We start from the raw sequence: 12,427 nt of genomic DNA, 5'->3' as shown, positions 1-12,427 counted from the left end.
CCAACCAGAAAAGAGAGAGAGAGGATGGTGAGCCTTGAAGGTGGAGTGTGGGGGGGTGTGGATACAAAAGCTGAGGCGGGTTTTAAAAGTTGTATGCCACGTTAGTTTTGTGATGAAGTAAAGCGTGCTTGGTGGATTCCCATAGAGAGAGAAGGAATGGCAGAGAGGATGAAAGAGAGCATTACACCTATTCCCACCTCTCCTTGTTATCTTTGGTATTCATGTCAAGATAGGTGATTGTGTTGGTCATTAGTGTTCCTATACCCAACAGAGTGTCTTAGTTAGTACCTCTGAGGAAAGCTTCATCTTCATCGAATATTCACCTCTATGCACCTGCTTCATTCATCTGGAGATGTGTTGGAAATGTTCTTTAATTTCTCTTTCTTTTAAAGACAAATGAACTGGCTCAATGTAGAGATGTAGACAGGCATGATGAAAATCACTTAGATCCTATAACCTATAATGAATAATGGAATCATCCATGGTTTCCTGAAGTATTTTAATGATTGAGGGAACTGTGGGTAGGCTACGGGTCAGCACTTATCTTTACATTTTTTCATCCCGCTCATTTCAGTGACCCTGGATGGGTGACACTGTCATTCTGCCTTCTTTAAATGAGCACTGAACTAAAAGGCAGACTCTACATTAGGACGAGATATGAAGACTACATCTGGATGTCTGGTGAACAGTCTGGTGAACAGTCTGGTGAATATGAAAAGGGAGATTCTTCTTAAACATTAAGTAACATTTCGTTTTATCAACTTTATAGCAAAAAATACATGAACAAAACCTTGATTTTAAAATCAAAAGCACGTTTAGCTTCCAACAGCCCAGAACTGTGAACTTCAGAAGCAATTACATGGATGTAAAATGAGAGGAAATGAGGTATTCTGTTTGTAAAATACACCAATACACCATTTCAGCCCCTGGCCGTCGGATTTTACCAAAAAAATAACCAAAGGCAGATTACAGTTTGCCCTGACCTCCAATCTCCTTTAACAAGCCCGGCAACTAAAATCAGCTGTGCCGTCATGTACGGGTAAAGATAATGAGGGCGGCTGCCTAAGGAAAGACTGAATGCAAAACAATTATAGTTAGTTACAGGAGCACAGGTTAATATTCTCTCATGTCCCTCTTCTCACACATTCCCCTTTGTCTTATATCAATCTTAATGAAAGTTACGAGACCTGTCCGCAATGATAAGCAGCCACTCAGGCGTACTCTGTGTCAAGGCTCCCACATTATGCCTCCCCTTCAGCCTATGTTTTGCATAGCCTAAAGCATCTATTAAAATCCCCTTGTAAAATTCATAAAACAAAAATGTGGTGGGTCAAGTCTAGAGGGAGCCAAAGTAAGCTGCTTATTAGCAGGGAGTCGAAAACACAGATCCAATTACAGATCCTGAACAAGGAGCACTAAGAATCAGCATTGGGGAATAAGTATTTTCCTTTTCTCTCCCCTTCAATTGGCCTAGGTGCAGAGGAGAGAGAGAGAGGTATCAGAGAGCAAGATCCACAAATGGTAATTACAGTGGGAGTGTTTAGTGCATGAAGCTAGAGTTGGAGCCATTCAAGTACAAACTCATGTAAATCTTCACTTTGCTTCAGATAGTAAATTGGTCGGGTTTAAGAGGAATCCCAGAAGGAGAGGAGGAGAGGGGCTGCGCCGAGAGGAGCCATGAGCTCCAGAGATATGTAAAGAATCTCTGTCTGGAATTTAAAGGGCTACAAATTAGACCTGACATTAGCCTTTTTCTTTTACAGAGCCAGCAGAATGTGAATGAAACAGAATAAATAACTATAAGAAGGCTTTTCCCCCCTTCTTATAAGATGACATTAATCCTTTCATGTGCAATGACAGCTTACAGGGTTTGACCCTCTCCCCAGACAGCCATATAAAGCCAGGAGCTTTCTTAAGATCCCACCAAGAACACGCTTCTGTTAATAAGAGGTCCTGATAGAGGTCTCCACCCCACATTTAATACAACCAACCCTGCTCAACATGCTCAACAGATGGTTCTTATTTAACCAATCAACAATATTGCCAATTTGAATTCCATTTAGACTTTTATTTTTAATTTGAATCGTTCGGTATCTGTAACAAGCGGACAGCTTTCTAAATTTTTTTTCTTCCTGGGTAGTGAAGGCTGAAGTGTCTCTCAAGCGTACAATAGCGTGAGCATTTGAGCCCTTTGAAAGAAAAAAAGATCAAAGGCGGCAAGTCCTCCTGCTGCTTCTGGGTTTAAGCTGTAACCGGCACAGACCCTGCTCTCCACATCTCGAATAGCGCATAGTGGTGGGTGGCGAGCTGACTGATTGCCAGGAGTGTACTGTCAGCGTCACTCCCTCCAAAGAGGACCATGATGGCGGACAGTGTGTGGGCAGTCCACGTGGACCCCCACACCAATACTATCAGCCCTAACACAGAGATGGCGGCTGCCTGTGTGTCCCATAATGACCTCAGTAGGTAATGCACAGCAATAATATTTCGACAGGGTAATTCATTTGCACAAATGGACAATCCATCACATTTTTGTAGACAATAAATTCTGCCCTATAGGCTGAATGAATGCCATATTTAGTTTTCAATACATTCCTGAATTGGGTATATTTAAAAAAAAAAAAAAAAAATTAAATTAAAAACAAATCAATAGAAACACAGTATGATTTCTATAAGTGGTCTTTAGCAAGATGCCATGCTACAGCATGTAACGGCTTTAGTTGACACTTAAGAGGTTTTAAGGTAAGTGTAAATGTAATATAAATTATTATAAATGGGAAAGACTGGGCTCAATTTATAAACTTTAAACATATTATTAATACAAATTATATGTTGTAATTGTATAAATAGTCTCTTGATGTTTTTAGTAGCATAAACTGTATGCAGGGAAGCAGGGATTAGAATGTCACTTGAATTTTATTATATATTCCAAGGCTGAGGGGGAAACCCTCATCACACCATGTAGTAGTTTCAGGTCTGGCCTGGCCTGGCCTGTGTTTTGTTTGTTTTACCGCTCTCTCTCCTGTGACTGTCTACTGTCTAATAAAATTACATAAACGATATTATCTCAGTTTTCATCCTTTATTAGACACCAATACTTTATATTACATAACTTTTCAGTACACTTAAGAGTTATGTCCGGGGCTAAACTAAATGCAAGGGTCTCACACCCTTAAATACGTAAATGTTAACACAGTAGTATGAGATAACAGACATTCCTGTACAATTACCAGCCAGTGTTACACCGCTGACATTATCAGGAGGAAATCTACATTACAAATGGCCCCCCTTTTGAAAACAGCAGCAAAGTGGCCACTTTATATTCCATCACCTTAGATCCCCCCCCCCTTAAGCCACTCCTTATTTCCCCTTTTTCCAATCAATGTCATCTGCTGCCAATGGAGTGATACAAACACAATTTCTATTTATGCAACAGGACCAGACACAAAGCAAATAAAACTAGCAAGATATGCGGTCCAAAACAGCATCTGTTAGTCAGAGTATGCAGATTAATTGGAAGTCTTTGTGTTGTGATTTCAGTTGAGTGCAGTTTGACTAACGTCTTAACCTACTTAGTGCAATTAGTGCTTCATTAGAGAGGCTAACTAACTATTGCTTCTCTCCATAATGATGTGCAAGAGTGTAGACATAAAAGTACATAATCAATGGTTTCCAATTACTCCACGAGTGCAACCACTATTTCAAATAAACTGGATAATAATATAGAGCCATTACAAAGTCTAAGGTAGCAGAACCATTTAATTGCAGTGCAGTTCTTCTCAGCTCCAAGATTTTTTTCACACTAATGAAGTGTCATACAAAAAAGGCTGTATTGATTTTTTCACCACACAGCCTCCACCACAAATATGTAATTATCCTTTTTATATCTGGCAGGGGATTAAAGTAATCTATAGTATCTAGCCTTTGCGCTTCCCTGACAGGGTTGTATGGGGCTTTTACCCTTTTCAAAATATGCAGCTTTTTGATGAATGAACTTTAGACAAAATGATGTTCTGTTCTATATTGTTTTGTCTAAAAACCTGTATTCTGAAGACATCATGCAGCATGTACAGCTGCCTGAGCTTTCAGTACACAATCATGGCATTTCAAGCCCTGTCATCTATGAGCCAGGCAGTTAGAGCTAACCATCAGCTAACACACACACACACATACGCAGACAGATAGGCTCCACAATCGAATACAAACACACACAAAGTTGAAACAGCTGCACACTGTTACACATGCACATGGTTTCTTTGGAGATCTGCGTGAAGCAGTGAGTTCAATAGAATTCATCACAGCTGGTTAATAAGGTTAATTTAATCCAATAATGTGTCCATGAAAATCACTATTTCCTCTAGAGCACCACACAAAAGCTCCCTGCTGTTCACTGTCAAACACACAACACATCCGCACTCATCCTCAGGCTTCACATAATAACAGCCCAGTCCATTTAAACTTTAGGCCAGCTACTCCTCTCCTCTCTCTCCCTCTCCTCCTCACTGTCTGTCTTTGCGTCTCCAGACCTGAGATGGACGAGCAACCTTAAGACTACCCCACGCTGGGCTGCCCTTCACGATAATAAAAAGCCATTACCTTGACCGCTGACACGAGGCCAAGTGTGAGGGTCAGAGTGATATTTATTGATGAAACTCTGAGCTCCCAATCTGCTGCACTCAGTGCGCATCATACAGCTGTCAGCACAGACAGGGATCAGGCAGCATGATGGCCCTCGACATGGCCCATCTATAATTTATGAACTACACAGAAAACAACCAGGAGACAACAGAGAAGCCCCGGCTGCCCAGGGATTACCCTCCAGCCCAGCTAAAGAGATCTGAACGAGAACCATCTAAGGGCCACTGTGGGCCACGCTGATATGGGGCAGCAGGTAAGCACAATAGCTGGTGTTCCATATTCAGAGGGGCCTCACCGGGATCCATCTCTCTGGAGGACAGTGTTGTGAATAATATAATAGACAGTGTTTACAGTGGGGATGTAAAGTGAGTGCGCTGGTGCATCACACACCCCAGCACACTTCAGCTGAGCCCTGTAAATGAGCTAACAGAGGGGCAGGAGATGTAAAGTTTTCACATGTGCTCTGAGACTGCCAAATAGCAGAGACAATCAAAGATGGCCATCGCAGGTCGAAGACATTTAGTTATCACTGTTTTTAAATCATGACATAAAATAGGCTACAATTTAAACCACTAAAAATGCCACAATTTAATAAAGCTAAAAGGGGGTCCCAGTTGAGAAGCTTAAACCACCAAATTAAACTAATTAATTATCAAAGTAGCCAATTAATTTTCTCCTAATTGATGTAGCAATTAATTGCTTCCAGTAGCATACTTATATATTGATGGGGTAATAGCAATATATGCAATTGTAATTTTCCCCCCCTCTATCCATATACATTATTAATCTGATCATATCGATGTAAAAAAATGAGACCAACTTAATTCATATATTTTTGCTTCTTTCAGATCAAAAATACCTTTTGTTATTTATTACTTCTAGCATTACCTAAACATAGTTAAAATAGATAGATAGGACTTTTTTCTCTTTTTGGAAACTTGTTTTCCCACTGGTTCATTTTGGGTTTTTTTCTTCTCATATTAAATCCCACTTGACAGTTCTTTGTTGAAAACTCTAATTGCAAATACACTCCTTGGCCATTTTTAACACTAGGGTATTCCGTCTCCATTCCTGAATTCCCAGCCAGATCAAGTGCAATCCTTCATCGTCCAATTTCACTGACACTACCTTTTTATCCTCTGAATTCATCTTTACATGCTGCAGACAGACATGTATTGTTTCTGATCAATAAATAACCATATAATTGAATACTGCTGCATCTCAAATGAAGCCCTCATTTACCAAGCTTCAGTAAACAGGCGAGATTCTTTGCCCATCTAATGCTGACATTTCAGAATTCAAACACATTCAGGGCAGTGTCAGTGCACAGAGCTTCTGTATCCCACTTAGGCTCTCTTTTCAATATGGAACTATCTCCACCCAATAAATTATTCTGGGCATCTCCAAAGTCATTACACATTTATTTTGATCTCGCATCATAATTCACAGCTTGGCGCACAATGCATTTTCACAAAATGCATGGTAATTCCTTGGTGCAGAGCAAAGTTATGATTCATTTATACTGGAGTGACAGCATAATGCAGAGACGTCAAAATCCATTAAACTGTTCAATGTCTTGGGGTTTATTTTTAGATTCAATTGAGATTTAACTGATGGTGAAAAATATACAGTCAGGTGTGTTTACCTCACCTTTAGAGAGAATGTGTTATGGTTCCAATTAATTTGTTATTCCTGTCACTAAAGGCATTGTCTATGTCAAAACTGTCACAGCGCTTTGGGCTTTGTTTTCTGGAGAATGGCATTTAATTTCGCTGTACACTTTCATAACTATACTCATTTAAAAGGTGTGCATTTTATTTAGAGACACTTAAATTTAATACATGCTGATTTGATTGCTCATCACAATGGCAGATTGCAAAATTGCTAGCTGTTACCTTGACCACTGAGCTAGTTAAATGATCATCCGCAGTTTAAAAGACATTCAATTATTTTATGCACACCTCCAGAGATGAGTGTTGAGAGGAGGATTCTCCAGCCTGAGTGGATGCTAAATTGCATGACTGTGGACATAATGCCACCATTTAAGACCGTTACCTTTGTGAATTCTTTCCTATGTAAAACAAGGTATGGGCCTTTAATGTACTGTGGTACAGCACACTCATATTTCCCAGTACAATTCATGTCAGGGACTCCATTCCTATAGGCAATAAAGTATTGCAGAAATATTAAGTAAAAGCTAACTTTAAGTATTGGGTATATTCCACTCCATTTACTAGTATTTCTAACCAATAAACATTAAACTCTATAACTTGCCAGGCTGTGCAGTGATTGTACTCTTCCCACTGTTATGGTTCTTCAAAGCCTTGAAGTGCACTGAGTATACCTAGCTGTTCACTGTCTGAGATGGGGAAAGGCAGGCAGCAGGGATTTTTTTTTCTTTCTTCTACAAGGATTTTTTTGTGTGCAGTTATGGTCCATCATTATTAAATGTCTCTTGTTGGATGGTAGAGGCGCTTTATCAAAAACAGCCATTCATCAGGCGCTGTGCAAGACAGCTCACATCTGACCTCTGCGGCAATAATGCCGCATCAAGTAGGCCAACTACCTAGTTTAGCGGCAGAGCAGGGAGCAGGGGCCGGCTCCAAGATTAAGTGCGCTGTTTCAGGTTTTCATTCCCAGGGGCTCTGCTGGCTGATGTTGTATTGATTGCAAAAGTTTACCAGTAAGTATCACAAACAACAATAGCCAGGTCAACGATCGGTGATGCCTGAACTGCTATTCCCCGGTGGAGGGCTACACGTTCAGGCTAAAGCACTGCCATCATCATGGCTGTGTGCAGGGTGCAGAGAGGGCTCTCCTGAGTTGGGGGAAGAGAAGTGCACTGGCTGTTCCTACTGACATTTAGGAAAGCGATATGTCAGTGTGAAATGAGCTAGCGTGAGATAATTATAAGCCTTTGCATTATAAAAGGCTGCATCGACAAACTGTCGGATTGGCCTTCCACAGTGGCACCTGGCCCTGTTACTCCTGCGTAAGTTGCTCCTTATCCTAGTTAATGGTTTGGTAATTCATTTTAACGTCCACTGTTCAGACTCTTCTTGCCTTTCTATGCACATATATGACAGAGGTGACAGAGGACAGATCCGTGCAAATGATTCACAGCCTATTTCACAACAACTCACTTCCCATATTTATGGTAGCATGTCCACAAAATGGACAACATTTTTGTAGAAGGAAACTGCAGTGCTTCACATAAGTGAAAGGGTTGAGCAGTAAAGAAGACAATTCACCCTGAGGCCATCTCCAGCAGGCTGAATGATGGTGCATCCTTGGCCCTGCATGGGGGACAGCACACAACCCTCCATCACAGTGCCACCGGACCATTACCCTGGGACTGTAACGGCCAGCCGCACCAACCAGGCCTCCTCCACTGCCCCATGAAGCTAATCATGTGATTTGATGCAATGACAGAGTAATGACACAGATTGGTGGTGTGTTCAGCCTCCCCCTGCTGGAGACAACAAAGGAGATGGTATGGCAACACACGAGACTGCCTCAGCCAGAACCTGAGATACAATGTTGCAGAGCAAGTTACAGAAGATATCCAAGTACTCTCACAAGTAAAATAAAAAAAGATTAATGAAGCTTCTCAGGGATTCTTTTATGTCCTTGACTAACTATATTTCACTTAATGAGGGACATTAGCTGTAATAAAACTACTCAGAAGTACAAGCCGTTAATTAATGCTTCCACATTACCACTGAATGAAAATAACTGAGTTGTGGGACCCATTGGACCAAATATTAAAGGTGCAATCTGTGGGCTCATAATTTCCACTGCTCTCTGCCAATTCATCATTTTAGCCATCTAGTACTGTGAAACTTCGATTACTGTACTGCACATCACTCCTTATTAGACTCATGCTGTCTTTAGCATGGTTTTAAATGACTGTATTTGTTTACCTCTTATTATTATGTAGAGCAGCAGTGAACATAATTGCTCCAATGCCGCTTTTAAGACACTGAGGACTTTGTATGAACTTGAAAACACATAATCTGAACAGTTAAATTAAAAACTCCTCCTGTTTGATTCCAGTTTCTTCGCCTACCTTCACACTGCACAAATACATCTCACTAACCTCCCTCTAAGAGCACCTTTATCTGGGCTATAATCCTGGCTGTAATATGCCCTCGTTAGGAAAGCACTGCTGGCCCACACCAGTAGTAACACAGGGAAGGCCTCAGGCACCACTGGAATTAATTACAGACAAAAGCGATGGTGTTTGCAATTGTCATGCCAAATTTATCACTAGCCACTTAATGTGCCTCATCTGAACTGATCCACACTAGCTGAATTGCCCCGGGGCATCTATTCTTCATCTTCCAGGGGTGAGGTGGTAGTACGGAGAGACCGTGTCTGTGTGTGTCTGTGTGTGTGTACTCAGGGCAGTCTGCATCTGCTGGGGGCCTGCCTAAATCCTGAGCTGGAGGCGGTGTGTGCTAACAATGCCCCCAGCAAATACAACATGTAGAAGTGTATAACAAATGTCAACACCCCTCCCAACCCCCTCATTCTCTACCCACCCAGCTACATCTCCAGAGAGAGGTTCAAAGCCAATCTTGACATCTTTAATTCTGTCATTTTTGTGATGATAATCCTTGATGTTCTTAGATGTGGTGTCAGTAGTCATTTGCTCTACACTGAAGTACATCTCTACACAGGAACGCAGATATCCTTTCTGTAGAAGATCAATGAAGGATCAAAAAGATTTTCTCACTAAAAAAACAAGAATGTTCACACATGTAGGGCTACAATAACTAAATAAATAAAAATACTTCAATTTTTTGCATTTAGCATAAAATGTCCGTAACTGGTGAAAACATCTACCAGAGGCATTCAGGTATTACAGAAGAAACCATCACATTCCCATTTGAAAAGCAGGAATCCATTTTTTTAATTCAAATGTATTCATAAAAATTAGTGATTAATTTTCTAGCACTTGACTAGATATTTGTTTTAAGCACATTATGAAGGCAAGTTACAATATTTTAGTCTCTCTAATAAACACTGTTTATTAATTTAATGTTTATAAAGCACTGCGACAACCATAATACTGAAATACATTTAGCTGCCGTTTTAATCCTGTCATTTATATGGTTGTTTACATCAAAAGGACAAAGCCTATCCCAAATGCACACTTACACATAAGCCACCATTATCATTCTGCTTGTGCAGCTGAAAACCTAATACCTTAGTTCAATAATCATGCTGAGGGGACAGCTCATTGGTAGCCCAGTGGTACAAGAGAATAATAACTCCAAAGGAGACCTGCCTCTCTAAAACAAATATGCAAGTGCTTCAGTTCAACATAGGAAAAAATGTAGCAAAATACTGTATCCACAAGTGCATAATGTCTCATCAACACCAATCGGTTATCAATTAAAGCAAAACCATCTCATTATATTAATGAATGGCCTCAGCCAGTAATAGCCTGTCTTATTGATGTTTGAACAAGGTAAGCACAAACCCCCTTACACAGCAGCAAGATCCACAGCATCAGCAGCTGTGAACAGATTTGCAAGGATGAAGAAAACAAAAAAGGGAAAAGCAAAGAGAAATTGAAGGACACAACAGGCTATTCTCAGAGGGACTGCATTTATTCCAGCAATTGTCATGCAAGCCTTGTTGTAAGTAATAATGTGGCCTTTAATGACGGAATGATGGACCTGCCAAACACTGCCTCTGCCATATACTGTCTGCATGTCCCCGCCGTCCGCTTCTCACATACCCATCTGGGACATATTAGCATATCCTCGTCAATTCACAGCCCACTTTAACATAATCCATATTTGTTGGGTAAAGTCCAACAGCAAGGCTCCCATACAGCGGTCATAGGATACTATGACACACTTCAGGAGCCCGGCCCACATAAAGCATGCTTGGGCAGCTAAGCAATTCAGAAATGCAAAATAGCAGGGCATACCTTCCCCTACCTTGTACCTAGAGGGACAAATCCCTTTTGGCCAGACATCTCCAGACTGTTACCTTGGTATTCTTCCACAATAGTACTTGTGATTTTTATTCTAAGTGTTCAGGAAAGAGGAGGAAAAGAACAAAAAGCAGGCTGCTGTCATGGCTGGCAGTGAGTGTGTAGAATACATTGGGTTGCTGAGGCATGTCAAAGTATGTATGCTTCACCTATCAGAGAATAATGCCATATTTTGATACACATTTGCTTGGTAAATATTCTTATTCTTAGGAAGAGGGATTGACTGCATAAGGGCAAAGCTTAAAATAACATATTATTTAAAAATTAATGTAAAGGCCTTTTGACCTGACACTGGACTGCTGTGTACTACTAATATAGACCATTACTGTATTATATTAAGTACACGTGTTTATGCATACATACACCTACATTCTACATGAATCATTTGCAATATAAATAGTGTGAGTTAAATACAGTAAAACTAAAATAGGTCACAGTAATGTTCTTTACTCTTGAATGCACGAGGATAATAATTTACTTAGTGGGTCATCCCTTAAGAGAAGGACAATCATTATTCCAGAGAAGAGAAATGCATCTCAAATGTTCTGACATTTATTGATACGGTAATGTGGCTGTAGATTTTATTGAGCACACTCAGAAAACAGTTTAAGTGAAAATAGTCAACACAATTATGGAACAGCTAATGATAAATTGAATACTTATTCTGCATATTTTTTTGATTGGTGCAATCCTTTCAAGTGCTCTGCAGTATATACATTCAGCAGAAACCCTTCACCCACTTGAAAGCAATACCTGTCATGAACCATCATCACAAAAGCCTTCTGAGATATATAATCTCAGAGAACTTTTAACCCAGGAATTTCAAACCTTCCTGTCAAAGAGAGAGCAGAGATCTTGGGATCATGACACTCAGTCAGCAGCAGTCACACAGCTCTGGGCCGGGTGCTTCTCAAGTGCTGGACTATCTGGCAGCCAGCAGGGCCAGAGACTGAATTTCATAACCCTTAGTTAAATATTAGTCCAGTGGAATCCATTTAACATACTGCAGTGTACATGAAACTGTGTCCAAATGCATCAAGGCTCGCTGCATGCTATTTTTGATCAAACACACACACCAAAAAAAAAAAATCTACCACCACTGTTAGGAGGTAAACAGAGTGGAGCAAATTGTAAACATCTAGAGGGCTATAAATATTTCAGCCATGTCAGTTGTCAGACCCACCTAGTGTTCAAGCCAGAGACATCTAGTTATGGCTGAATTTTAACTGAGGTTGACTTATGATAATGAAATTCATTCACAGCAGGAACTACTGTATGTATACAGGACACTTCCTTCATTTCACTGAGTTGAGGAAGTTTCTCATTTACTTCCATTCAACATTTAAAAGGCGGCTACGCATGGCTTCAACATTATGAAAAAATTACAACAAACACCTTCCTCCTCAATCACAGGCCAATTTGATTTGTGCTCCAGAGGTCAACAAGGAATCCTGTCTTCACACATCCCCCCACCCTGACCAAACCCCCAGTGATGCTGCGAGTGGGATGCTTCTCTAAGGGATGTCATGCTGCATGTCATCAGCCTGGTTAAATTGCACTGCCAGTGGGTAAGCAGCAGGGGTCACATGAGGCTCAGTGTGGACTGCAACATGTAACGCATGGTAGACCACAGTCTGAAGGCTGGCCAGTAATGACTCCAAAACCTCCCAATAAAGATTGAAGAGCAGAGGTTTTCATCTAAAACAACCCGTCTCAGATGCACGCAATGAAGAAAAGGCCATGTAAAGCTCACTGTAATGTGTTAAAAGGGCTATACGG

This window comes from Parambassis ranga, chromosome 21 (genome assembly GCF_900634625.1).
Source record: "Parambassis ranga chromosome 21, fParRan2.1, whole genome shotgun sequence".
NCBI lineage: Eukaryota > Metazoa > Chordata > Actinopteri > Ambassidae > Parambassis > Parambassis ranga.
The sequence above is the reverse complement of the archived record's forward strand: the minus strand, read 5'-3'. Positions refer to the sequence as shown.